This window comes from Pipistrellus hanaki (assembly GCF_964339955.1).
Source record: "Pipistrellus hanaki genome assembly, chromosome: 15".
Lineage (NCBI taxonomy): Eukaryota > Metazoa > Chordata > Mammalia > Chiroptera > Vespertilionidae > Pipistrellus > Pipistrellus hanaki.
Window position 1 is genome coordinate 44959974 of NC_140517.1, and position 24914 is coordinate 44984887.

Genomic DNA, 24914 nt, shown 5'->3' on the forward strand with positions numbered 1-24914 from the left:
TTTCAGCTGTGCTGTATCTTTTTTTTTTTTTTTTTTGCCTTGAGAGAGAGACATCACTTGTTGTTCCACTTATTGATACATTCATTGGTGGCTTTTTAAAACATACATATTTTTATTGATGTCAGAGAGGAAGGGAGAGGGAGAGAGAGAGAAACATCAGTGATGAGAGAGAATCATTGATCGGCTGCCTCCTGCATTCCCCCCACTGGGGATTAAGCCTACAACCCAGACACTTGTCCTTGACTGAAATCGAACCCGGGACCCTTCCATCCACAGGCTGATGCTTTATCCACTGAGCCAAACCAGCTAGGGCATTGGTGGATTTTTGTATGTGCCCTGACCCGGGATCGAACCTGCAACCTTGGCATATTGGGATTACACTCTAATGAACTGAGCTACCCGGCCAGGGCCAATTGCACTGTATTCTTTCAACCCCCTTTTCTAGGCATACATTTTTTTTTTTTTTTCCTTTGAGCATACATACCCTATGAATTCTTCTATCCTTACTTTTTAACTTGAACAAATGTCTTCGGATTATTTCCATGTCAGCAATCTAGAACGTTTCGGTGTATGGGACAACGCTTCAACCTATTGAGCCACCCAGTAGGGGCAGTCGTCCATGATTTATTTACCCTCTACCTTATGGATTTTTTAAAGTTTGTTTCCAGTATTTGCTGTGAGCTTATATATGTGTGTGTGTGTGTGTGTGTGTTTTATTGATTTTTACAGAGGAAGGGAGAGGGATAGAGAATTAGAAACATCAATGAAAGAGAAACATCTATCAGCTGCCTCCTGCACACCTCCCACTGGGGATGTGCCCGAAACCAAGGTACATGCCCTTGACCGGAATCGAACCTGGGACCCTTCAGTCCATAGGCCGACGCTCTATCCACTGAGCCCAAACCCGTTAGGCGTGTCTTTATAGTTAGTGTGTCTCTTGCAGATAGCATGTAGTCGGACAGTCTCCATCTGACGATTAGCATATTACTATTAAGATCATTGCTGCCCAGTAGAAATAAAATACCAATCATTTATGTTCTTTGAACTCTTTTAGTAGCCACAGTAGAAGCCGGGGAAGTTAATGTGGGTCTACTCTATGGACTCTAACATACCCACAATACTACCCTGTTTCCCCGAAAATAAGACAGTGTCTTATATTAATTTTTTTCTCCCAAAGTTGCGCTCGGTCTTATTTTCAGGGGATGTCTTATTTTCGGGGAAGCACAGTATCATCTCAACCTGCGATCAATATAAAGATCATTAGTGATATGTCTTCTGGTGGGTTCAGTACACACACCGTGACATTCTCCAGGGTCCGCCTTTCCCGGGAAGGGATGCAGTGGCAGGTGTATTTGCCATGCTGTGCACGTAGCGCCGCGATCCACTTCCGGCGCTGCTTCGTCGTTCCAAACGGAAACTCGACCCACTCAGCATCTCCTCTCAGGCCCTCCCCTGCTGGTAACCTCTGTTCTGCTTTCTGACCTTAAAGATTGGCTGCTCTAGTCGCCTCGTAGAAGTGGTATCATACGGCATTCATCCTCCATGTATGGCTGATAATTCACCGAGTGTCATGTCTTCAAGGCTCAGCCGTGTGGTATCCATGCTTCGTTCCTCCTCATGACTGAGGGATAGTACGTTGCCTGTACATCCACCTTTTGTTTGTCTGCTTGTTCGTTGTGGACGCTGGGGTTGTTTCTGCCTTTTGGCTATTGCGGGTGGTGCTGCTTTGAACATTGCCATAGAGTCTGTCCAGGCCCCTGCTTTCAGTTCTTCTCCCCCCTCTCTCCTTCCCTCCTCATGTTTTTATTAATTTTACAGAGAGAGAGGAAGGGAGAGGGAGAGAGAAACACCGATGAGAGAGACACATGGATCGGCTGCCTCCTGCACACCCCTTACTGGGGATGGGGGCCAGAACCCAGGCCTATGTCCTGAATGGGAATCGAACCCGGGACTCCTCAGTGCCCGGGAGGAAGCGCAACCAATTGAGCCACACAGGCCAGGACTCAGTTCTCTTGGATATAAACTAGGCGTAGAGTGGCTGGGTCATATGGCAATGCTGTGTTTAACTCCGTGAAGAGCTGCTGTTTTGCTTGGGAGCTGAAACCGGTGTGGCTCAGTGGATAGAGCGTTGGCCTGCGGATTGAAGGATCCCGGGTTCGATTCCTGTCAGGAGCACCTGTCTGGGTTGTGGGCTCCATCCCCAGTAGGAGGCGTGCAGGAGGCAGCCGATAAATGATTCTCCTCTCTCCCTCTCTTTCCTCTCCAAAATCAATAAAAATACATTTTTTTTTTTTATATAAAGTGCTCGGGAGTGGAGCTACTTGCCGGCTCAGCCCATCCGCTGTTCACGGCGTTATTGACGCGGCTGGATTTAAATCTTGCCTCTTGCTGTTTGTTTTCTGTTTATGGCCCGTGCTGTGCTCTTTGTTCCTTTTTTCTCATTTCCTGCCTCCCTTAGATGAATTGAGCAATTTAGTGTTCCCTCTTACCCCCACTGTTAGCTGATTCACACTACCTCTTTGTTGCTCTAGAGCAGGGGCGGGGACCCTATTTTCTGCTAAGGGCCATTTGGATATTTATAACATCATTCACGGGCCACATAAAATTATCAACTTAAAAAAAAATCAGCTGCTGTATTTGGTCAGACATTTAATGAACTCACCCCTAATGCCTAGGCAGGGCCGGACCAAATGATTTATCGGGCCTCAGACGGCCCGCGGGCCAGACATTCCCCACCCCTGCCCTCGCGTCCCATTCTGCATCTTGGACTAGGAATCCACGGGGAGATGGGAGCCACGGGGGGTTTGAGAGCCGGGGAGTGGCGGCACCTGACATTCTTGCAGCCACACCTTCCGTCGCTTGTGCAAGAGTGCTCCCACCACCAGCCAGACTCCTGGAAGAGGACTTGCTCAGGCAGAGGGAAGGTGTGGGCGGGCCCTGCCCAAGGCATTCCACGGAGGCTGCACCGCTCTCACCCCTGCAAACAGCAGCCGGGATTTACGGAGTGCCTGCCCCGTGCCAGGCCCCGGGGACACCTGGCCAGAGTCAGCCCGGCTCCTGCTTCCATAACTCTCCGTCCCCGCGGCCCCGGGCAGCCTCCGGAGCTGCCTGTGAGCTCAGAGGAAGGCCAGGTCTCAGGGGAACTGAAAAGGGAGAGGCGAGAGGACACGCGGGTGGCGGGGGAGGGTGGCCGCTCGGGTGGCGTGAGAGAGGCTGGATGGGGAGGCGGGCGGCACGTGTGGGCTCGGGCCGTGCGGGGAGTGACTGACTGCCTCCCTCTGGGCCTGTTTGGCGGGGAGAGCAGCGCTGGGGTTGTTTACAGTATCTCCACGGCCGGCGGGCGGGGAGGGGATCCGCTCCGGGAACGGGTCGGCCTGACCTAGGGGCTGTTTGACCCACGTTTTGGACGGTGTATGAGGCCCGTGTCAGATAAACTCCTGGGCCAGCTGCTCCGGGCCTCGGGGACAGAGGGAAACTACCCAGCAGGGCTGCCTCCCAGCCGTGTGCGGGGCTCCAGTCAGCGACCTGATGGCAGCACAGAACCCGGGACCCGCCTGGACCAGGGGTCTTCAAACTTCGGCCCGCGGGCCACATGCGGCCCGCAGAGGAGTCTGATCCGGCCCGCCAGGTTTTTTGGGCAGTGAGTGCAGCCGAGGTGTTACAGTAGGAATTAGTAGTTCATATAGTCCAGCCCTCCAGCTCTCTGAGGGACCGTGGTCTGGCCCCCACTTTAAAAAGTTTGAGGACCCCTCGACCATAGGGAGGCCCCGGAGAGGTTAGCGGCCAGTATGGCTGCTGCTGCTGCTCTCTCTGTCATCATCATTGTTATTATTATTATTATTATTATTAATTTATCTTTAAACATGCCTTATTTTTCCCCATCGCTCGTGGGGGTAGGATTCTTTTTTTTTTTTTTTAAATACACTTTATTGATTTTTTACAGAGAGGAAGGGAGAGAGACAGAGAGCTAGAAACATGGATGAGAGAGAAACATAGATCAGCTGCCTCCTGCAAACTCCCTACTGGGGATGTGCCCGCCACCCAGGTACATGCCCCTGACCGGAGTCGAACCCGGGACCTCTCAGTCAGCAGGCTGACGCTCTATCCACTGAGCCAAACCGGCTTCGGCTGTCGCCATTATTGTTTACGTCCTCCAGGCAGCAGCCAGGTCCTTCCTGATCCCCAGGGCCCAGACCCCGGAGGTACGAAGTCAATTGCTCGGGCTCAGAAAATGGCAGAGCCGGGACTGGAAGCCGGTTTGCCCAATCAAAACGCCGCCGCCGGCAGCAGTGATGGTCCCGCCGGGCCCGGCCGCAGGGCCAGACCTGAAGCCAGGCTATTTATAGTCGGTCTGTGTCCCTCTGCCAGGGAATGGGCATGGGCCTGGCTGCGGGAATATTAGGGTTTGGTTACAGGGTGCCGCCCCCGGGCCTCCCGTGGGTGTTCTGTAACAGACGCGGGCGCGCCATCCCCTGGCACGGCGTGGGGCACGGCTGCGGCCGGCTCACATCTGCGCCGAGGAGTTTGAATAAAGGGTCGTGGGCCCGTGTGCGTGCAGATCCTGTCTCCCCTTCCCCACGTCCCCGGTTGCAGATTGCACACGCCGGTTAGCACAGTGGTCGGCAGACTCATTAGTCAACAGAGCCACATATCAACAGGACAACGATTGAAATTTTTTCTGAGAGCCAAATTTTTTAAATTTGTAGGCAGAGCCTCCATTTAAAAAAAATATATATATTTTATTGATTTTTTACAGAGAGGAAGGGAGAGGGATAGAGAGCTAGAAACATCGATGATGAGAGAAACATCGACCAGCTGCCCTCCTGCACACCCCGCACCGGGAATGTGCCCGCAACCAATGTACATGCCCTTGACCGGAACCGAACCTGGGACCTTTCAGTCCGCAGACCGACGCTCTATCCACTGAGCCAAACCGGTCTCGGCAGAGAGCCAAATTTTTTAAACTTAAACCTCTTCTAACGCCACCTCTTCCAAATAGACTCGCCCAGGCCGTGGTATTTTGTGGAAGAGCCACCCTCAAGGGGCCAAAGAGCCGCGTGTGGCTCGCCCAGGTTCTCCGCTCCCTGCTGGACGATTCAGAATGAGCCGCCGCGCCAACCCTTGATGGGATTGAGGGGGGAAGCTGGGTGGGCTGTAGGAGCGGGCGGGGGGCTTCTGGAAACCTGTTCTCCAAAAGCAGGGGGGCTGGTGATGAGGGCGGGGGGGCGTCAGGAGGGGCCAGGAGCAGAGTCAGGGAACCAGAGAGGCCAGGCCCTGTAGACAGTCAGGCAGGGGAAGCGGGGGCGAGTGGGCCGAGGAGATGGTGCTCACTCCACCGCACAGGCAGGCCGTCTGCAGCCTGAACCATGTGCTGAACTCTCCAGGGGGGTCTCCAAGGCACAGCATGGCCCTCCCCTCCCCCAAAGGCAAAGCACAGCACACACGGCCTGCTCCTCTCCAGGCTGCCTCCTCCCCCGGGACCAGAGCGAGGCACTTTTACATCATCCTTGACTCCTCTCTCTCTCTCTCTCTCAATTTTGTTTTTATTTTTTTAAATACATTTTATTGATTTTTTACAGAGAGGAAAGGAGAGGGATAGGGAATTAGAAACATGGATGAGAGAAACATCAATCAGCTGCCTCCTGCACATCTCCTACTGGGGATGTGCCCGCAACCAAGGTACACGCCCTTGACTGGAATCGAACCTGGGACCTTTCAGTCCACAGGCTGATGCTCTATCCACTGAGCCAAACCGGTTAGGGCACCTTTGTCCGTCTTTAAATTGGATCATTTGTCTTCCTTTTGTTGAGTTGTATGAGTACTTTATATATTTTGGAAATTAACTCATCAGGTGTATTATTGGCAAATACCTTCTCTCATACTGTGGGTTCCCTTTTAGTTTTTATGCTGGTTTCTTTGGCTGTGCAGAGCTTTTTATTTTGATGTAATCCCATTTGTTTATTTTTCCTTTTGTTTCTCTTGCCCTAGGCTGTGTATCTGTGAAAATTCTGCTACGGGAGATGTCTGATATTTTGCTGCCTACATTTTCTTCAAGGATTTTTATGGTTTCATGACTTACATTTAACTCTTTATCCATTTTGAGCTTATTCTTGAGTATGGTGTAAATTGGTGGCCTAGTTTCATTTTTTTTTTTTTTTTTGCATGTACCTGTCCAGTTTTCCTAACACCGTTTATTAAAGACACTGTCTTTATTCCATTGTATGCTCTTGCCTCCTTTATCAAATATTAATTGAGTGTAATGGCTTGGGGTGGTTTCTGGGTTCTGCTGTTCCATTGCCTCTATGCTGTTCTTGGGCCAGTACCACCACAGTGGCTTTGTAGTTTAGCTTGAAATCCAGTGTGATGATCCCTCCAACTTTGTTCTTCTTTATGTTTGCTGTGGCTATACGGGGTCTTTTTGGTTCCATATACATTTTTGGAGTATTTGTTTTATATCTGTGAAATATGCTGATGGTATTTTATTTTATTTTATTTTTAAAAACCACAATGAGATATCACCTCATTCTTTTTTTTTTTTTTTAATATATTTTATTGATTTTTTATAGAGAGGAAGAAAGAGAGATAGAGAGCTAGAAACGTCAATGAGAGAGAAACATCGACCAGCTGCCTCCTGCACACCCCCTACCGGGGGTGTGCCCGCAACCAACATACATGCTCCTGACTGAAATCGAACCTGGGACCTTTCAGTCCGCAGACCGACGCTCTACCACTGAGCCAAACTGGTTTTGGCTGCTGATGGTTTTTTAATAGAACTGCGTTGAGTCTGTAGATTGCTTTGGATAGTATGGACATTTAATGTCCTGTCTTTTACCTCCTTGGTTAAGTTTATTCCTAAGTATCTTCTTTTTTTTTTTATTGCGATGGTAAATGGGATTATTTTTTTAGTTTCTCTGAGAGTTCATCATTGATGTATAAAAATGCCATTGGCCGGAACCGATTTGGCTCAGTAGATAGAGCATCAGCCTGTGGACTGAAGGGTCCCGGGTTCGATTCCGGTCAAGGGCATGTACCTTGGTTGCGGGCACATCCCCAGTAGGGAGTGTGCAAGAGGCAGCTGATCGATGATTCTCTCTCATCGATGTTTCTAACTCTCTATCACTCTTTCTTCCTCTCTGTACAAAATCAATAAAATATATATTTTTTAAAATGCCATCGATTTCTGGGTATTAATTTTGTATCTGCTACATTGCTAAATTCATTTTTTAAATCTAGTAGTTTCTTGGTGGAGTAGGGTTTTCTATGTCCAATATCATGTCACCAGTAAAACTGCAAATGACAGCTTTACTTCCTCCTTTCCAACTTGGATGCCTTTTATCTCTACTTCTCGTCTGATCTTCCAGGTTTGCGTTGAATAAGATAAGAGCGGTGAAAGCGGACATCCCTGCCTTGTTCCTGTTCTTCGGGGAAATGGCTTTAGTTTCTGCCCATTGAATGCGATGTTGGCTGTAGGTTTGTCATATGTGGCCTTTATCATGTTGACGTATGATCTCTTCCCACTTTGCTGAGAGTTTTTATCAAAAACGGGTTTTGGATTTTGTTAAGTGCTTTTTCTGCGTCTGTTGATATGATCATCTTTAAAAATACATTTTTATTCATTTCAGAGAGGAAGGGAGAGGGAGAGAGCTAGAAACATCCATGATGAGAGAGAATCACGGATCGCCTGCCTCCTGCACGCCCCCACATTGGGAATCGAGCCCGCCACCCGGGCACGTGCCTCGATGGGGAACTGAACCATGACTTCCTGGTTCATAGGTCCACGCTCAACCACTGAGCCACACCGGCCGGACGTTTTTTTATCTTTAAGTTTGTTTATGTGATGTATCACATTTATTGATTTGTGAAATTTTTTTTTTAATATATTTTATTGATTTTGTACAGAGAGGAAGGGAGAGAGATAGAGAGTTAGAAACATCGATGAGAGAGAGTCATCGATCAGCTGCCTCTTGCACACCCCCTACTGGGGATATGCCCGCAACCAAGGTACATGCCCTTGACCGGAATCGAACCCGGGACCCTTCAGTCCCCAAGCCGACGCTCTATCCATTGAGCCAAACCGGTCTCGGCATGATTTGTGAATGTTGAACCAGACTTGCAGCCCTGGAATAAATCCCACCTGGTCCTGGTGTAGGATCTTTTTCATATATTGCTGGATTGGATTTGCTGATCGTTTGTGGAGGGTTTTAGCATCTATGTTCATCAGGGCCATTGGCCTGTAATTCTCTTTCTTTGTAGTGTTGTTCTGTGGTTTTGGAATTAGGATAATGCCGACCTTGTAAAAAGCCTTGAAGTATTTCATTCCTCTTGGATTTTTTTTTGGAATAATTTGAGGCTAGCTGTTATTATTTTATTACATTATCTGGTCCCTGACTTTTTATGTAACCTCATCTTCCACTAACAGCCACGTGGCCTCCTCCCCACAGACAGACGAGCACCTCAGGGCCTTTGCACCTGCGGCTCCCCTTCTCCACGGCTCCCTCCTCCCCTCTTCCATCACGCCTGGCTTTTCCGCTCTATTTAAAACTGCAAACCCGCCCTAACCGGTGTGGCTCAGTGGATAGAGCGTCGGCCTGGGGACTCAAGGGTCCCAGGTTTGATTCCGGTCAAGGGCACGTACCTTGGTTGCGGGCACATCCCCAGTAGGAGGTGTGCAGGAGGCAGCTGATCGATGTTTCTCTCTCATCGATGTTTCTAACTCTCTCCCTCTCCCTTCCTCTCTGTAAAAAATCAATAAAAAATATAATAAATAAAATAAAATGGCAAACCCCTTGCCCTTCTCCTTCACTGCTTTTCCTCCATGGCACTTACCAACTTCTGACATACCATTTATGTTATACTTACCTTGATTTTATGTAAATATTTTGTGTGTGTGTGTATATATATATATATATATATATATATATATTATTTTTTATTATTATTATTTTTTAATTTCCTCTAGTGCTATTTCTTAGTTTTGCCATTTTTGTTCGATGTGCCTCCTATGAGCGACCGCACGTCCCTGGTGGAATCAGACCGGCTAATAAATAATTAATAAACGAGCAGAGTGGGGATGGAAAACAGCTCTATTCATAGCCTCGTCCAGGGAGAAGCTGTCGGGCTGCCAGGAAGCCTGTCGTGTGGGCGGGGACAGATCATCCTAGGAGCCCGGAGTCCGTGCCGCTGGGACCGAGGTGCCGGGCCTGGCCCTCCCCGTGGGCACGGAGCTCTCCCCGTGCGCCTCTGGCCGGGGAGCCTGGAAGGCCTCCCTGCCAGCTCTGTCCACCCAAGCCAGACGGTGGTGTCGGGTGGGGTGGCTGGTCGAACGGAAGGACATCTCCCACGTGGGCCAGGGCCACCTGCCTGCGAGGGTGCGGGTGCAGAGTCAGTGACGGCGAGGGTGCTGGTGCAGAGTCAGTGTCGGCGAGGGTGCTGGTGCAGAGTCAGTGTCGGCGAGGGTGCTGGTGCAGAGTCAGTGACGGCGAGGGTGCGGGTGCAGAGTCAGTGACGGCGAGGGTGCTGGTGCAGAGTCAGTGATGGCGATGGACACCACCTCCATCCTGTCTCCTCGGGGCAATAGCAGCGCTCACAGGGGCCGCTCTGGGCTGGCGGAGGCAGGGCAGCCGGCGAAGGGTGTAGGCAAAGGCCTTCTGCCCTCTGTGCGTGGCGCGGGAGGCAAGGAGCAGTGTCTCTAAGTACTTTTAATATTTATAAATAGTTCTATATATAACAGCATTTCTAAGTTAACATTTATAAATATGATTTACAAAGTATACGAACGTTTAGTCACTCAGTATAAATAACATTCATGCGAATGAAATACCTGTAAATACTTAGTGTAATATTATTAATTTTAAAAACATATGTATCTTTATTGATTTTAGAGAGGAAGGGAGAGGGAGAGAGAGATGGAAACATCAATGATGAGAGAGAATCACCGATCGGCTGCCTCCCGCATGCCCCCCACTGGAGATTGAGGCCACAACCCAGGCATGTGCCCTTGGCGGGAATCGAACCTGTGACTCTTCAGTCCGCAGACCAACGCTCTATCCACTGAGCCAGACCGGCCAGTGCTGTAATATTATTTTTGTCTCCATCCTTATGCTCTTCAGAAACGTAAGCTCTAAGTCAGTGGTTCTCAACCTTCCTAATGCCGCGACCCTTTAATCCAGCTCCTCATGTTGTGGTGACCCCCAACCATAACATTATTTTCGTTGCTACTTCATAACTGTAATTTTGCTACTGTTATGAATCATAATGAAAATATCTGTGTTTTCCGATGGTCTTAGGTGACCCCTGACAGCGGTTCTCAACCTGTGGGTCGCGACCCCTTTCACAGGGGTCGCCTAAGACCATTGGAAAACACAGATATTTACATTACGATTCATAACAGTAGCAAAATTACAGTTATGAAGTAGCAACGAAAATAGTTTTATGGCTGGGGGTCACCACCACATGAGGAGCAGCATGAAAGGGTTGCTTGTGGCATGAGGAAGGTTGAAAACCACTGCCTAAGTCAGGGGTCCTCAAACTTTTTAAAGTGGGGGCCAGATCACGGTCCCTCAGAGAGCTGGAGGGCCGGACTATATGAACTACTAATTCCTACTGTAACACTTCGGCTGCACTCACTGCCCAAAAAACCTGGCGGGCCGGATCAGACTCCTCTGCGGGCCGCATGTGGCCCGTGGGCCGTAGTTTGAAGACCCCTGGCCTAAATGAACAGGGATTCTCTCCCCCGCTCCCCCCCCATCCCCCCCCTGCCCCCAGCATCTAGAACAGAGGCACAGGCATATGTCTCAGTCCTTAACTGCTAAATGCATGAAGAATTAGTGAGTGGGAAACTCCGGAGGTTGTGAATAAGCCAGGAGAAAGTGTATGGGGGGGGGGGGGGGGGAAGAGGGGAGAGAAAATTGGGAAGAACAGAAAAAAGGGCCTGAGGTTTTTCACATGGTGGTGTGATTGGGTCCCGGGTGGGCGTGAGGGGCACTAGGAGCAGGCTGGCGGAGAAGGCAGGGCGGTGCTTTGGGGTCCTGTTTTTATTGATTTATTTTTTTTTGATTTTTCACAGAGAGGGATAGAGAGAGTTAGAAACATCGATGAGAGAGAAACATCGATCAGCTGCCTCCCTGCCCACCCTCTACCAGGGATGTGCCCGCAACCAAGGTACATGCCCTTGACCGGAATTGAACCTGGGACCTTTCAGTCCGCAGGCCGACGCTCTTATCTACTGAACCACACCGGTTTCGGCTGGGGTCCTATCTTGACTTGAAACCCAGTTCCCTCACTCAGTTGCTGGGTGACCTTGAGTCAGTGGCGTGCCCTCTCTGAGCCTCCTTGCTTCATTTGTGAAAAGGGGAAAAAGCCGATGCTCATTCATTCAGCGGACACTTCCCACCCTTGCTCTCAGGTCTATTCTGGGCCACTGTGTGAAGTAAGCACTCACACACCCCATAGCGCGGGGTGGGGGGTGGGGAGCCACCATGCCTGTTGTCAGGGCAGCCTTGGCTTCAGCTTTCCCATCTGTCGGGGGCGGGGCATGAAGTCCCTGCCGTGCAGGGCTGTCCCCGGAGCCGGGTACCTCTGCTTGATGACGGTGATTTATGACTGGAGGCTCTTGTCACTGGGGTGGGGTTAGGCTGGAGATGCAGCTTGGCCCCGATCCTGGAGCTTAAGTTCCTTTTCCAAACACGAACTTGAACTTGATACGGCTTAGGACATTTTGCGGGCACTCCTTCTCTGGCTTGGACGCGGCCCTCCAGCTTGGTTTTTAGCTCCTCCGCGTTGGGCATGCCCGTTGTACCCTGAGGCGTCACAGACTTCGATCCCTCTCCTCTCCTCTCTTTCTGGAACTTCTGCGAAAGGTTTTATCGTTCATCAGGCTGCTGAGTCGACCAGCTTTCATCTGGTGGGAGTGGGAGTCAGCAGGGGTCATGCTAGCTACTGTAACAAATAAGCCCTTTATTCTCAGTGGCTTAACACCATAAAAATAACTGCTTTGCGCCTGTCATTGACCCGTGAGGGTGTTTCTGGTTGAGCAGCCTCTTGTGAACTCACTGAGGAAACCCTGTTGTGGCCCTGCCCTCCCCCAAGTCTGGAGTCCATGTAGATAAAAAACGGCGGAGGAATATTTTATAACTAGAGGCCCAGTGCACAGTATTCGTGCACTGGGGGATGAGAGGGGGTCCCTCAGCCTGGCCTGCACCCTCTCCAACTCAGGACCCCTTAGGCATCCCTCTCACAATGTGGGGCCACTGGCTCCTAACTGCTCACCTGCTTGCCAGGCTGATTGCCCCTAACCCCTCTGCCTGCCTGCCTTTTGATCACCCCTAACTGCCTCTGCCCCGGCCCCCACCACCATGGCTTTGTCCAGAAGGATGTCCAGAAGATGTCTGGTCTGTCTGGTCTAATTAGCATATTACCCTTTTATTAATATAGATGACAGGCCTGGACCTGAGTGTCACTCCACTTACATTCTGTCACATGGTGACACCTAGCTACAAGGGATGCTGGGAAATGTAGTCCAGCCTAGGAGGAAAAGAAAATAGTTTGGGGGTACACATGACCGTCTTTGCCACAGTAGGTGTTTGTTCACAGATGCTGGCATGGCCAGTGGAGTGGGTGGGAAGGATTCAGTTTGGAGGAAGGGGCATCCTGATTACCTGCTTTCCTCACGTTTAACTTGCAATTCCCAATGAGACGTATATTTTACACCATGACCCAGGACGGATGGACACACACACAGACACGGACACACACACACACACACACACGCGCACACACACACCTGAAACCAAAGTTTTGTGGAAGCGTGACTACCTGTGAGTCATCCAGTAATACGTTGTAAAATTCCCGTTTCCTTCACTTGTTGAAGTGGTGGTTGATCCCCATTGCATTGATTTCATTACTGCTCAGCTATTGCGACCCACGGTTTGAGAACCATTGACAATGAAAACGGAATTGTGGGAAAATCTGAACTGCAATGGGCAGCTGCCGGACCTCTCCGAGGACCCCCTCAGCTCCCCGCGCGGCCCCACCCCAGTCTGAGGAGCACGCTGGAGGCATGGGAGCCATACTGCAGGTTAGAACACTCAGGACCAAACCCACTCGCCTCCCAGACCCCCACTCCCTTAACTACCCCTCTGCGTCACTCCCCGTGCTCCCCACCCACCTCGCAGTGGGCTGGCTGTCCTTGGAGCCAACCAGATGCATTCCTGCCTCAGGGCCTTGGTGCTGGCTGTTCCCACCGCCTGGCGCTTCCCCCACAAGCCTGATTGACTCCCGTCTCTGCCTCCGTGTCACCTCTAGTGGCCGCTGTTTTAGTGTTGGAATCTCCGCCTCCCTGTCCTTCCTTACCCTGCCTATGGCCACCTCCTAGCCGCTTACCACTGTTATTACTAACCACACCATCGTAGGTTAATGTGATTACTGATCATGGTGTGCTCCTTCTAGCGACCCTCTCATCCTGTGGGACGTAGAGCCTAAGACCATCAGAAAACACAGACATTCTCATTACCGTTCATTAACAATAGCAAAGTTACAGTTATGAAGCAGCAAAGAAAATAATTGTATGGTTGGGGGTCACCACAACATGAGGAGCTGTATTAAAGGGTCTCGGCGTTAGGAAGGTTGAGAACCGCTGATCTATGTGATAGCATCTGTCACTACTTCATTCCTTTCCTTTTCCTTCTTTTCTAAATCAAGGTAATTTACATACCTCAAACTTCTCCCCCTAAAAGCGTCCAGTGCAGTGGTTTTTAGTATAGTCACCATGTTGGGTGTCCATCACTTCAGTCTGGTTCTGGAACAGTTCCATCACCCCAGGAGGAAACCCTGCGCTTATTCCCCCCAGCCCCTGGGAACCACTCATCTACCTTCTTTGTCTGCGGATTTGCCTGTTCTGGAGAGATATATATATATCAAAGCGTACACTACCATTATGACCTGACGACCGGATAACCCGCCCGTAGCTGTGATGTGCACTGACCACCAGGGGGCAGATGCTCAATGCATGAGCTGTCCCCTGGTGGTCAGTGCACTCCCACAGCCAACCTCCTGCAGTCCCCCCCGCTGGCCAGCCCGATCAGCCCTGATCGGGAATGCGCGAGATGGCCTCAATCGGCCCCGATCACTGGCCAGGCCAAGGGACCCCACCTGTGCACAAATTTGTGCACCAGGCCTCTGGTTTCATGTAAATGGACTCATACAATGTGGCGTCTTTTGTGTCTGGCTTCTTTCCCTTAATGTTTCCGAGTTTCACCCTGTAGTAGCGTGTGTCAGGGCTTCATTCCTTTTCATGGCTGAGCACTACTCCAGTGCACCCATGTGCCACGTTTGGTTTATCCGTTCATTAGCTGATGGACATTTGGGTGGTTTCCACTTTCGGTCAGTTATGGATAAAGCTACTTGGTGGCCATTTCTTCGGCCAAAGAGGCCTTTCCAGCCACTTGCTGCTCAGATCTCCTCTTCTTTTGTTCCCGTAGCATACAGGCCTCCCTCCTCCCCCTCTCTTCCTCCTCCCCCCCCTCCTCCTCCCCCCTGTTTTCTCCCTCCTCTTCCTCCCCCTGTTCTTTCTGTGCTGTATCTCCCCTCCCCCAGCCTCAGCCGAGGGAGTGGAGTCTGGAGAGCATTTCCAGGGAGCCCTGGGCAGGCCCGTGGGGTGGCTCTGCTCCCCCTGCAGGGAGGCCTCACCCCCCAGGGACCTACAACCTGATCCTTCTAATCCTGCCCCAGGGAGGCGTGCTGGACAGGCCACACTTAGAACCTAACAGCTTTTCTGTGGGGCTTTACGAATTGTACGTATAACGCCGAAACCGGTTTGGCTCGGTGGATAGAGCGTCGTCCTGCGGACTCCAGGGTACCGGGTTCGATTCCGGTCCGGGGCATGTACCTTGGTTGCGAGCACATCCCTTGGTCTCTCTCTCATCGATGTTTCTAACTCTCTATCCCTCTCCCTTCCTCTCTGTAAAAATCGATTAAATATATATATTTTTAAAATTGTATATATTTAGCCCAGCCGATGTGGCTCAGTGGCTGCACGTTGACGTATGAATCAGGAGATCCCGGTTCGATTCCTGGTCAGGGCACATGCCCAGGTTTAGGGCTTGATCCCCATTGTGGGGCTGCACTCGGATCAATGATTTTCTCATTGACGTTTCTCTCTCTCCCACTCCCTTCCTCTCTGAAATTAGTAAACATTTTTTTTAAAAATTATTTTTTACTAGAAAGCACATTTTGAAACTCAAATGGTATCAGAGACTTCCTCTCTCCCTCCCTCCCCGGCTCCCAGCTGTCCACATGCAGGCCTTTCCCCAGAGGGACGCCCCCGCCAGAGGCTGCTCTGTGCGGTGTGAGCGCACGCAGACTTTGTGAGGCGCTAATCACAGGGCACGCCAGCACCATCCCGCCCTTAGCCTTTCAGCAATGTATCCAGGAGGTTCTAGCTTATCAAGTTCAGCATCGTTCACAGCTGCGTAGAAACAGACGGGACAGTAGTGCATTGGAGGACCCGAACTTAGTGAACCGGGCCCCCTTCCGGGGGTACCTGGGTTAGCTCCAGGCCGCTGCAAGCAAGGCTACCCCTCGGAGCCATGTACAGTTGTTGCTTTGTGTGAACGTAATGGAGCTGTAAGTTAAAATCCCAGCCGAAACCCGTTTGGCTCAGTGGTAGAGCGTCGGTCTGCGGACTGAAGGGTCTCAGGTTCGATTCCGGTCAAGGGCATGTCCATTGGTTGCGGGCACATCCCCGGTTGGGGGTGTGCAAGAGGCAGCTGGTCGATGTTTCTCTCTCATTGACGTTTCTAGCTCTCTATCCCTTTCCCTTCCTCTCTGTAAAAAAAATCAATAAAATATATATATTTTTAAAAAATCCCAGAGGTAGGTTTGCGTGTGTTAAAAAAAAATAAAATAAAAAAATTATGCCCTAGCTGGGTCGTCTTACAGGCGGAAGGGTCCCAAGTTCGATTACGGTCAAGGGCACATCCCTGGGCTGTGGGCTCGGTCCAATGTGCAGGAGGCAGCCAAACAATGATTCTCTCTCATCATTGATGTTTCTGTCTCTCTCTTCCTCTCCCTTCCTCTCTGAAATCAATTTAAAAAATTGTACATTTGGAAATTGTCATACTTTTCATTTTATTGGAACCCGGAGGCCTTCTCCTCTGATGAACTTTGTGGAGGTGTAATTCATTTACGATGTGATGCATCCATCTGAAGAGCGCTGTTGGGAGTGTTTTGACAAATGCGTGACATTGTGTAACCACCACCTTAGTTCAAGGCATAAAACATTGCCATCACCCAAACCAGGGTAGATGGAATCCCACGGCGTGTGCTGCTTTGCATCTGGCTTCTGCCACTCAGCATACCGATTTTTTTTTTAAATATATTTTATTGATTTCTTACAGAGAGGAAGAGAGAGGGACAGAGAGTTAGAAACATCGATGAGAGAGAATCATCGACCAGCTGCCTCTTGCACACCCCCCACTGGGGATGTGCCCGCAACTAAGGTACATGCCCTTGCCCGGAATCGAACCCGGGACCTTTCAGTCCGCAGGCCAACGCTCTATCCACTGAGCCAAACCGGTTTCGGCTAGCTTACCGATTTTGACATTCATCTGCACCAGTGGTTCTCCACCTTCCTCATGCCACGACCCTTTCATACAGTTAGTTCCGCGTGTTGTGGTGACCCCCAACCATAACATTATTTTTGTTGCTACTTCAGAACTATAATTTTGCTGCCGTTATGAATCAGGAGATCACGGTCTGTGTTTTCCGATGGTCTTAGGCGACCCAGCTAGCGGTTCTCAGCCTGTGGGCGAGAGTCAGGTGTCCCGGGGACACATCCCGCCTGGCATTGTCAGGTCCCTCGCTCTTGACCTTGTGAGGTTGTCCCTTCCAGAGGTGCCCTTGGGAGGGCGGGTCATCTTCCTGTTCCCGTTCCGGCCGCTGGTGTGTTGTTTGTGACAGTGTGTTACAATTGTGTGCATTTGGGGAGGCACATGATTTTGATAAAAAGTTAAAGAAAATCTGTCTCAACATAAAAATGTAACACGAGCCGAAACTAGTTTGGCTCAGTGGATAGAGCATTGGCCTGTGGACTCAAGGGTCCCAGGTTCGATTCTGGTCAAGGGCATGTACCTTGGTTGTGGGCACATCCCCAGTAGGGAGTGTGCAGGAGGCAGCTGATTGATGTCTCTCTCTCTCTCTCTCTCTCATAGACATCTATCTCTCTTTCATAGAGAGACATCTCATGATGTCTCGAGATGTCTCTCTCTCTCTCATTTAACTATCCCTCTCTCTTCCTCTCTGTGAAAAATCAATAAAATATATATATATTTAAAAATGTAACACGAGATCATTCGGAGGAGCAAGAGGAAAAGGGCGGGGAGGTGGGGGAGGGGGGTGGGAGCTGAAATACACCAAGTCCCAGAACTGCTGAGCACACACAGGCCCCTGGAGGCCCCGTGCGTGAATTCGTGCACCTGGCGGGTGCGGCCTTATTCGCGTGGCGGCACAGGTCCTCTCAGTCGGTTTGCCCTTCCCCTTGCCCTCTGGGCATCTAGCCCCAGTCGACAAGACGAGGAAAACCCAGGAGGTCCAGCTCAGTCCAGGGGCCTGCGGGTGCGTGGTGAGCGAAGAATGCCCACGGAGGGCTTGTGCCCCGGAACTGGGGTTCCTGCCCCGCTGTGTGGACACCAGTGCCCCCCACTGGCCCGGGCAAGGACACAGAGCCCGGGGCCCGGGGTGAGCAGGGCTGGCTCCATCCCCAGAGCTCCGAACACCCCCCAGACCCCCGTGGGTCCTGCCTTTTGAAGCCTGAGCCTGGGGGGTTGGAAAAAATCGCTACAGCACCGGCTTCTCAGGCACCTCCTGGGAGCCCCGGAGCCTGTACCCCACACGCACTAGTTCATTTAACCCCCAGAAGCGGGACGGAAGTCACCTGTCTGATCAGACAGCGCTTGCTTAGGCTTAGCTCAGAGCGGGGCGTGGACCCGGGCCAGCGGGGCACGTGGCGGGCTTCCCGGCTGGGTCCGCAGAAGCAGTTTGCCTCCGTGCTGAACGGCGGCCTCCACGCTGAAATGAGGGCGGCACTTCTGTGGATCCAAACACGGACGCCCCTTCCTCGCGAGCCTTTCATGCCCCCTGCCAAAAAGCTCTGGTCCTGTAGGGTCTACAGCAGGGGTCTTCAAACTACGGCCCGCGGGCCACATGCGGCCCGCAGAGGAGTCTGATCCGGCCCGCCAGGTTTTTTGGGCAGTGAGCGCAGCCGAGGTGTTACAGTAGGAATTAGTAGTTCATATAGTCCGGCCCTCCAGCTCTCTGAGGGACCGTGATCTGGCCCCCACTTTAAAAAGTTTGAGGACCCCTGGTCTACAGTGTCGGCGCTGGGAATGGCTCTCCCCGGGGCGGGGCGGTCAGGACTGCGCAGCTGTGCACGGGTACCCCGTGTTTAGTAAACATCGCTCAAGCAGCCACTTCAGAGACAGACAATGAATAAGATCCGTCAGTAAACTGTTTACAGTGTCAGATCATGGGGGATGTGCTTAACCACCAAGCAAGCAGGATGGAGGGGACCAGGGCGCCGGTGTTGGCCCAGCACTTTTGGGGGTGACGTTTGAGTAGAGACTTGAAGGGAGTGAAGGGTAGGCCTTGTGGGTGTTTGGGAAAGAGCGTTGGACAGAGGGAGCCACCAGCGCGAAGGCCCGCAGGCAGGGCCATGCTCGTGCGTTTGAAGCCGAGGGTTGAGGGTGGGGCTGAGGCCGAAGGAACAGGGGCCCCTCTTATGGGGCCTGGAGGGCAGCCGTGAGGACTCATGAGACAGGCACCTGGACAAGCTCTGAGCCCAGAGGGGCAGCGGCTGCCTCCATGCTAACTGGATAGATCCCTGTGAGGACCAGCCCTGGGCGGGGGCAGGGAGACGGTGAGGAGGCTGCTAACAGCGGGTTCAGGAAATCATTAATTGTGAATGGTTGAACGAGCGATCTTATCGAAGCAGAGGATGCGTTTCCTGCCGCAGAGGCGGTGGGGAGGTGGGGTGGGGTGGGCTGGGAGGTCTGTCCCTCCTCCCCGACTCCCAGAAGGACAGGCCGAGGGAGGGCCCAGCCGCAGAAGGGCTGAGAGCCGGGCTCTGGACACACCTGCTCTGTGGCCTCTGGCAAGCTCCGGGCAGGTGCTGCCTCGGTTTTCACTCTGTGAAATGGGGGTGATCAGGTGTCTTGGTGTGGTCAGTACATATGCGCTGCTTTTTAAAAGGATAAAACACCTATGTTCCACCTGGCAGGTATAAAACAACGTCCTCGCAGTCTTTTTTAAACAACTTTGTTGAGATACTAGAGGCCAGGTGCACGAAAATTCATGCACTGACGGAAGGGTCCCTCAGCCTGGTCTGCCCCCTCTCAGAGTCTGGGAGCCCTCAGAAGTGGGAGGCGACCCAGCGACCAGGGGAAGGCAATGCCCATCACACCTCTGCTGCTGCCACTGCCGGCAGCACAAGCCTCTGCTGGTTACCTGAGCCTAGGGCGGCCCTGGGCACCGCCATCAAAGGCTTGCCTGTGCCTCAGGCCGGCCCTGGGCGGCTGGGGGGCTGAGAGGACTGGGGTATTCTGGAAGCAGATGCCCGGCTGGGCTGAGGGGACTGGGCACCACCATCTTATGGCTGTGGGCGCCACCATCTTTTGTGGGTGTGACAGTCAATTAGCATATTCCCTCCTTATTGGCTGTGGGTGCTGCCATCTTTGAGGGTGGGGCCGTCAATTAGCATAGTCCCTTCTTATTGGCTATGGGCGCTGCCATCTTTGTGACGACGTGAGGGTCAATTGGCATATCCCCTCTTTATTAGATAGGATAATTCACATACTGTGCAGCCCACCTATGTGAAGTGGACGGCTCTGTGGTTTGCAGGACGTCCGCAGATGTGTCACCATCACTGCCGTCGGTCTTAGGACGTTTAATCACCTGTGGCCCTTAGTCATCACCCACCCCACCACCCCACTATCCATCCCAGCCTGGCGACCACTGAGCTCCTTTCTGTCCCTGTGGGTTTGTCTGTCTGGACACTTCACGTGAACAGCATCACATAACATGTGACCGTGCGTGGCTGGCTTCTTGCACTCAGCGTGTTTCCAAGGCCGTGTACCTGTTTTTATGGGGACATGGGTTTTCATTTATCTTGGGTTTTGTAGGGTAAAACTATGTTTAACTTTTTAAAAAACATCTCACTCTTTTCATTTTTTAATATTTTTATTGATTGCAGAGGGGAAAGGAGAGGAAGAGAGAGAGATAGAAACATCCACCATGAGAGAGAGCCATTGCGTGGCCGCCTCCTGCACGCTCCCTCACTGAGGACCGAGCCCTGCACCTGGGCCCGGGCCCCGACCCCGAATGGAGCTGCCACCTCCCGGTTCCCAGGTGGACCATCCCTGAGCCACACCAGCTGGGCTCCGGGTTCCACTTTTTTTTTTTTTTTTAATATATTTTATTGATTTTGTACAGAGAGGAAGGGAGAGAGAGAGAGAGCTAGAAACATCAATGAGAGAGAGTCATCGATCAGCTGCCTCTTGCACACCCCCTACTGGGGATATGCCCTCAACCAAGGTACATGCCCTTGACCGGAATCGAACCCGGGTCCCTTCAGTTCCCAAGCCGACGCTCTATCCATTGAACCAAACCGGTTTCAGCCCGGGTTCCACTTTTGAGGACCCGCTGGCCGGCTCCCCACACGGTCACACCGTTTTACGCTCCAGCAGCCGTCGCCGAGGGGGACCGTTGTTCTTTGTTTTTGTTTCTTCCCCTTTTGATCACTGTTGGTTGAGTCACAACACACACAACAGTGCGCTCCCCAGAAGCCCCTCGCTGGGTGTTTCCCACACGCAGGACACACCCATCGGGCCGGCTCTGAGGGAAGGAAGCAGAGCATGGCCAGTCCCTACAGACGCCTGTGCCCTTCCTAGCCTCTACCCGACAGACACCCCACCCAGGGGGCCGCCACCGGTTCTGACTCCACAGGCTGGTGCCTGGCGTGGGAAACCCTGCAGCATCCTGTTCTGAGGTGCCTGCCCGTGGCCTGTGTCCGTGCTTGGCTTGCTTCCTTTTTCATCGCTGTGTAGTATTCCATCGCGTGGTTTTCCCTTGCTGGGCTCCTGCATGCTCCTGTTGGTGGGCACCTGGGTTGTTTCCAGTTCGGGGATGCTGTGAACATTCTAGAACAGCGGTCGCCAGCCGCCCAGACCTCACGGGCCCCCAGTGGTCGGTCCACAGGCCGCCGGTGAGCGGCCGCTCTTCCAGAATATGTCCTTCGGTCCACGTCTGTGCCGCCGTTCACAAGGGTGGAGGTAACAGAGTGTAGCCCCAGGCTGCGTATGATGCCAGGTGGAAACTGAGGGAGGCGTGCCCCACACACAGAATGTTCCAGAATCCTCGTCCCGCTGCTGGTTTCAGCTCTTTAACACCTGCTGTGTGGTCTTGAGAAACGTTGGTTTGCACGGCGCCCATGAGCTAGAGGTCTGCATCGTCCCTGCGGACGGGGAGGTGGCTGCCTCAGGGTCCTGTGCCCTGTGTGGGGGTGTCCTGATGGGCTTGATGGGGCTCACAAAGGGGGTGCCGCCCCCAGGGGGTGTCTGCACCTCTGCCTAGAGTCTGGGTTCCTTGTCAATGGGTGGCTCCTGGCACTGGTGGGCAGGACCGCCGGTGTAGACCGACTGGTGCATTTGCCCCTCAGGTTGGTGCGCAGGGGGGGAGGGGGGGATTGGGGGGGCAGGCAGGGAAGGCAGGTTCTGTAGAGTTGGGCCACCTCCTCTTCACCTCCCCCCTTCCTCTCACCGCCCTCTCTCTCTGACTGCTCTTTCCCATGCGCCGTCCGCCCCGTCAGCACTTCTGCTCCGTTCTCCCTTCTCTGAGCAGCTTTCTGTGCTGAGGCCCGATTTCACCCTCACCCCGCGACCTTTCACCTCCTCCTCCTCCCCCCCACCTCCAGGTTTTCTCGGGGTGCCTGTGTCAGGTGCCCCATCCTGAGCCCAGCCCCACGGTCCTCTGTCAGCCTGTGGGTGTATCTGCTCCGTCCCCGTGTTGGGTCTGGGGTCGGGGCTACGCTGTTCAGCCTCAGCTGTGGTCAGAGCGGCAGCCGGCAGCCGTGCGGTCAGCGTTCACACAGAACCCCGGCCGCCGGCCCTCCCGGTGGAGGAGACAGGCCGCAGATAAGATAAATCAGGTTTACAGCGTGTCAGATAGACATCGGCCTTTTGAAGAGAAGGAAGAGGGGCGGGGAGTCTCACTGGCCCGGGGACAGTGGAGAGCAGAGATAAAGGCAGAAGCCTGCAGACAGGGCACTGCCCCGGGTTCTTACATCCCTGCACCCAGCTTCCCCTAAGGTACACATTTCACCTGTTTCTTTTATTTTTATTTTGTTAATCCTCACTAGAGGACATTTTTTAAAATATATATTTTATTGATTTTTTTACAGAGAGGAAGGGAGAGTGATAGAGAGTTAGAAACATCGATGAGAGAGAAACATCAATCAGCAGCCTCCTGCACACCCCCCACTGGGGATGTGCCCGTAACCAAGGTACATGCCCTTGACCGGAATCGAACCCGGGACCCTTCAGTCCGCAGGTTGATGCTCTATCCACTGAGCCAAACCGGTTTCGGCAGTATAGATTCTTAGAGTTTTTCAGGCTTAACAAAGGCACTTAGAATACATATTTGTTATTTTGTTTATTTTAAAGTATATCTTCATTGATTTCAGAGAGGAAGGGAGAGGGGGAGAGAGGGAGTTAGAAAAATCGATGATGAGAGAGTCATTGATTGGCTTGCCTCCTGCACGCCCCCTACTGGGGATCGAGCCCACAACCCCTGGACCAGAATCTATTGTAACTGTGACCTCCTGACTCATAGGTGGATGCTCAACCACTGAGCCATGCCTGCTGGGCTTATTTTTGTGTCTTTTTGCTGGTGGTTTAGCCGTTTGAAATGCACTTCTCCACGCACAATGCCGAAGTGCCGGCTGGCCGGCCGCGCTGAGCTGGAGAAGGCTCTGCTGTGTCACCCCGAGAAAATGCGTTCCAGAAGCTTCCCTCCGGTGTGAGTCATCGTGGCGTTGGCCGTGGGTTTCGTGTGAACAGATCAGCAACATGCGTCACGTGTCTTTAAACAGAGGCACACATAGGACATCATGACCTGTTGGCGGGTGGATGACCTGTGTTTCCCGCAGGGTCAGCTCAGCTCCTTAGTCCCTGACTCTGTGGTGGAACTCCATGGGAGACTGGAGGCCCGGTGCACGAAATTCGTGCACGGGTGCGGTGCCTAGGCCTGGCCGGCGATCGCAGCACAAGCATCTGGTGTGGAAGGGCAGGCCCAGCTGACCTCGGGACCCTGGGCAGCACCTGGGCCCGTGTGGAGGTGTGGTGAGCGCAGCCCGGTGCCATGGGCCGGGGCGCAGTGTGGGCCTCTGGGCCGCCCAGGGCGCTGCACAGCAGCTAGGGGGCAGCGCGCTCTCTCCCAGCTGGCCATGCAGGCTGGCCCCTGCACGAACCCATGGGAGCCCCCGGCCGCTGTGGTCCTGGCAGCTGTGGCCCCGCTCACCCGGGAGAGGCCGCACCTGAGCGCAGGAGCTTCCCAGTGCGAGTCCTAGCGACCCGGGGGAGGCGGGGGGAGCAGGAGGAGGGAGAGCTTGCTCGGTGGACACCCCACATTCTCACCACACCTCCGCACCTCTGTCCCAGTCACCCCCACCCCCAGGTAGCCAGCGAGGTCACAGAGCGTGCCCCTTGGTGTCAGCGAACCTCACAGCGAGCAGTGGGACTCCCGGTCTCCCAGTCCAACGACCGCCGCCTGCCTGAGGGGACAGTCTGCACCTTAGGCTTTCATTATTACGGAATAGAACTGCTGCTAATAACAAGAATGGATTGTGTGTAGGCTTAAAAAAAAAAAAAAAAGGACTAGTTATGCTTTTCTGAGATAGAATGATGGACAGTAAAACGCACAGGTCTTGTCCTGGCCCGTTTAGCTCAGTGGTTAGAGCGCCAGCCCCGTATCAAAGGGTCACGGGTTCAATTCCCAGTTAAGGGCACATATCTGGGTTGCAGGTTCAATCCCAGGCCCCATGTGGATGTCACATCTCTCTCTCTCTCTCTCTCTCTCTCTCTCTCTCCCCAAACCCCTTCCTCTCTTCCTTCCACTCTAAAAATCAATGGAAAAAGTATCCTTGGGCGAGAATTAACAACAAAAATGCACAGATCTTACCGCCGCTTTATGAACTTGACCTTGCCTACAGAACCACCAACCAAGAGCGCTTTCATCGTCCCAGAAGGACCTTCCTAGTCAGTGCTGACAGCTCTCCCCCAGCTCCCCTCCTCCTCCACCCCTGCGTTTTCCCCACCGGTTTCACTGGAACTCTACCTGAAGGGGCCACAGGCAGGTAGTCTTTTATGTCTGGCTTCCTTTGCTCAGCGTGATTCATTTCAGATGCGTCGTGTCCGCTCTGCGTATTGGCAGCTTATTTCCTGTCATTGCTGAGCTGTGTCCCATGGAGCGGCTGGAACACAGATCACTTAGCCATTCGCCTGCCAGGGGCGCCTGTGCGGTGCCGGCCCCAGTCCGGGGCGTTTGTGAATTCGGCTGCCGTGGGGGGTTCTGTGCAGTGCTGCTGTGGACATGCTTTCACTTCCGCTAAGTCAGACCCGGGCATGGAATAGCTGGGTCGTGGAGTTAGGTGTGTGTTTAAACTCGGTTAACCCGTTCATTCTCCTCTGGAATGGCTCCTTCTAGCAAAAGGCAGCTCAGTGTGGCCAGACTGTCAGGTCTGTCTCTCGTCTCTCATCTTTTTTATTTTTTTATATGTAATATATTTTTATTGATTTCAGAGAGGAAGAAAAAGGAAGAGAGATATATATCAGTGATGAGTTTGATCAGCTGCCTCCCGCATGCCCCCT

At 52.5% G+C, this 24914-nt stretch overlaps 1 protein-coding gene across 5 annotated transcripts in view; it reads left to right on the plus strand.

The window, feature by feature from the left end:
• Positions 1-24914, plus strand: part of BICRA (BRD4 interacting chromatin remodeling complex associated protein) — a 67567-nt gene that overhangs the window by 12426 nt on the left and 30227 nt on the right. The window contains exon 1 of one of the 5 annotated variants that reach the window (XM_084905767.1): positions 12949-13075. The exons of the other annotated variants lie outside the window; for them this stretch is intronic. The gene's annotated coding sequence lies outside the window, so the exon portion shown is untranslated. Of the gene's footprint in view, positions 1-12948; positions 13076-24914 lie in introns of those variants that run through there. 5 annotated transcript variants of the gene reach the window in all.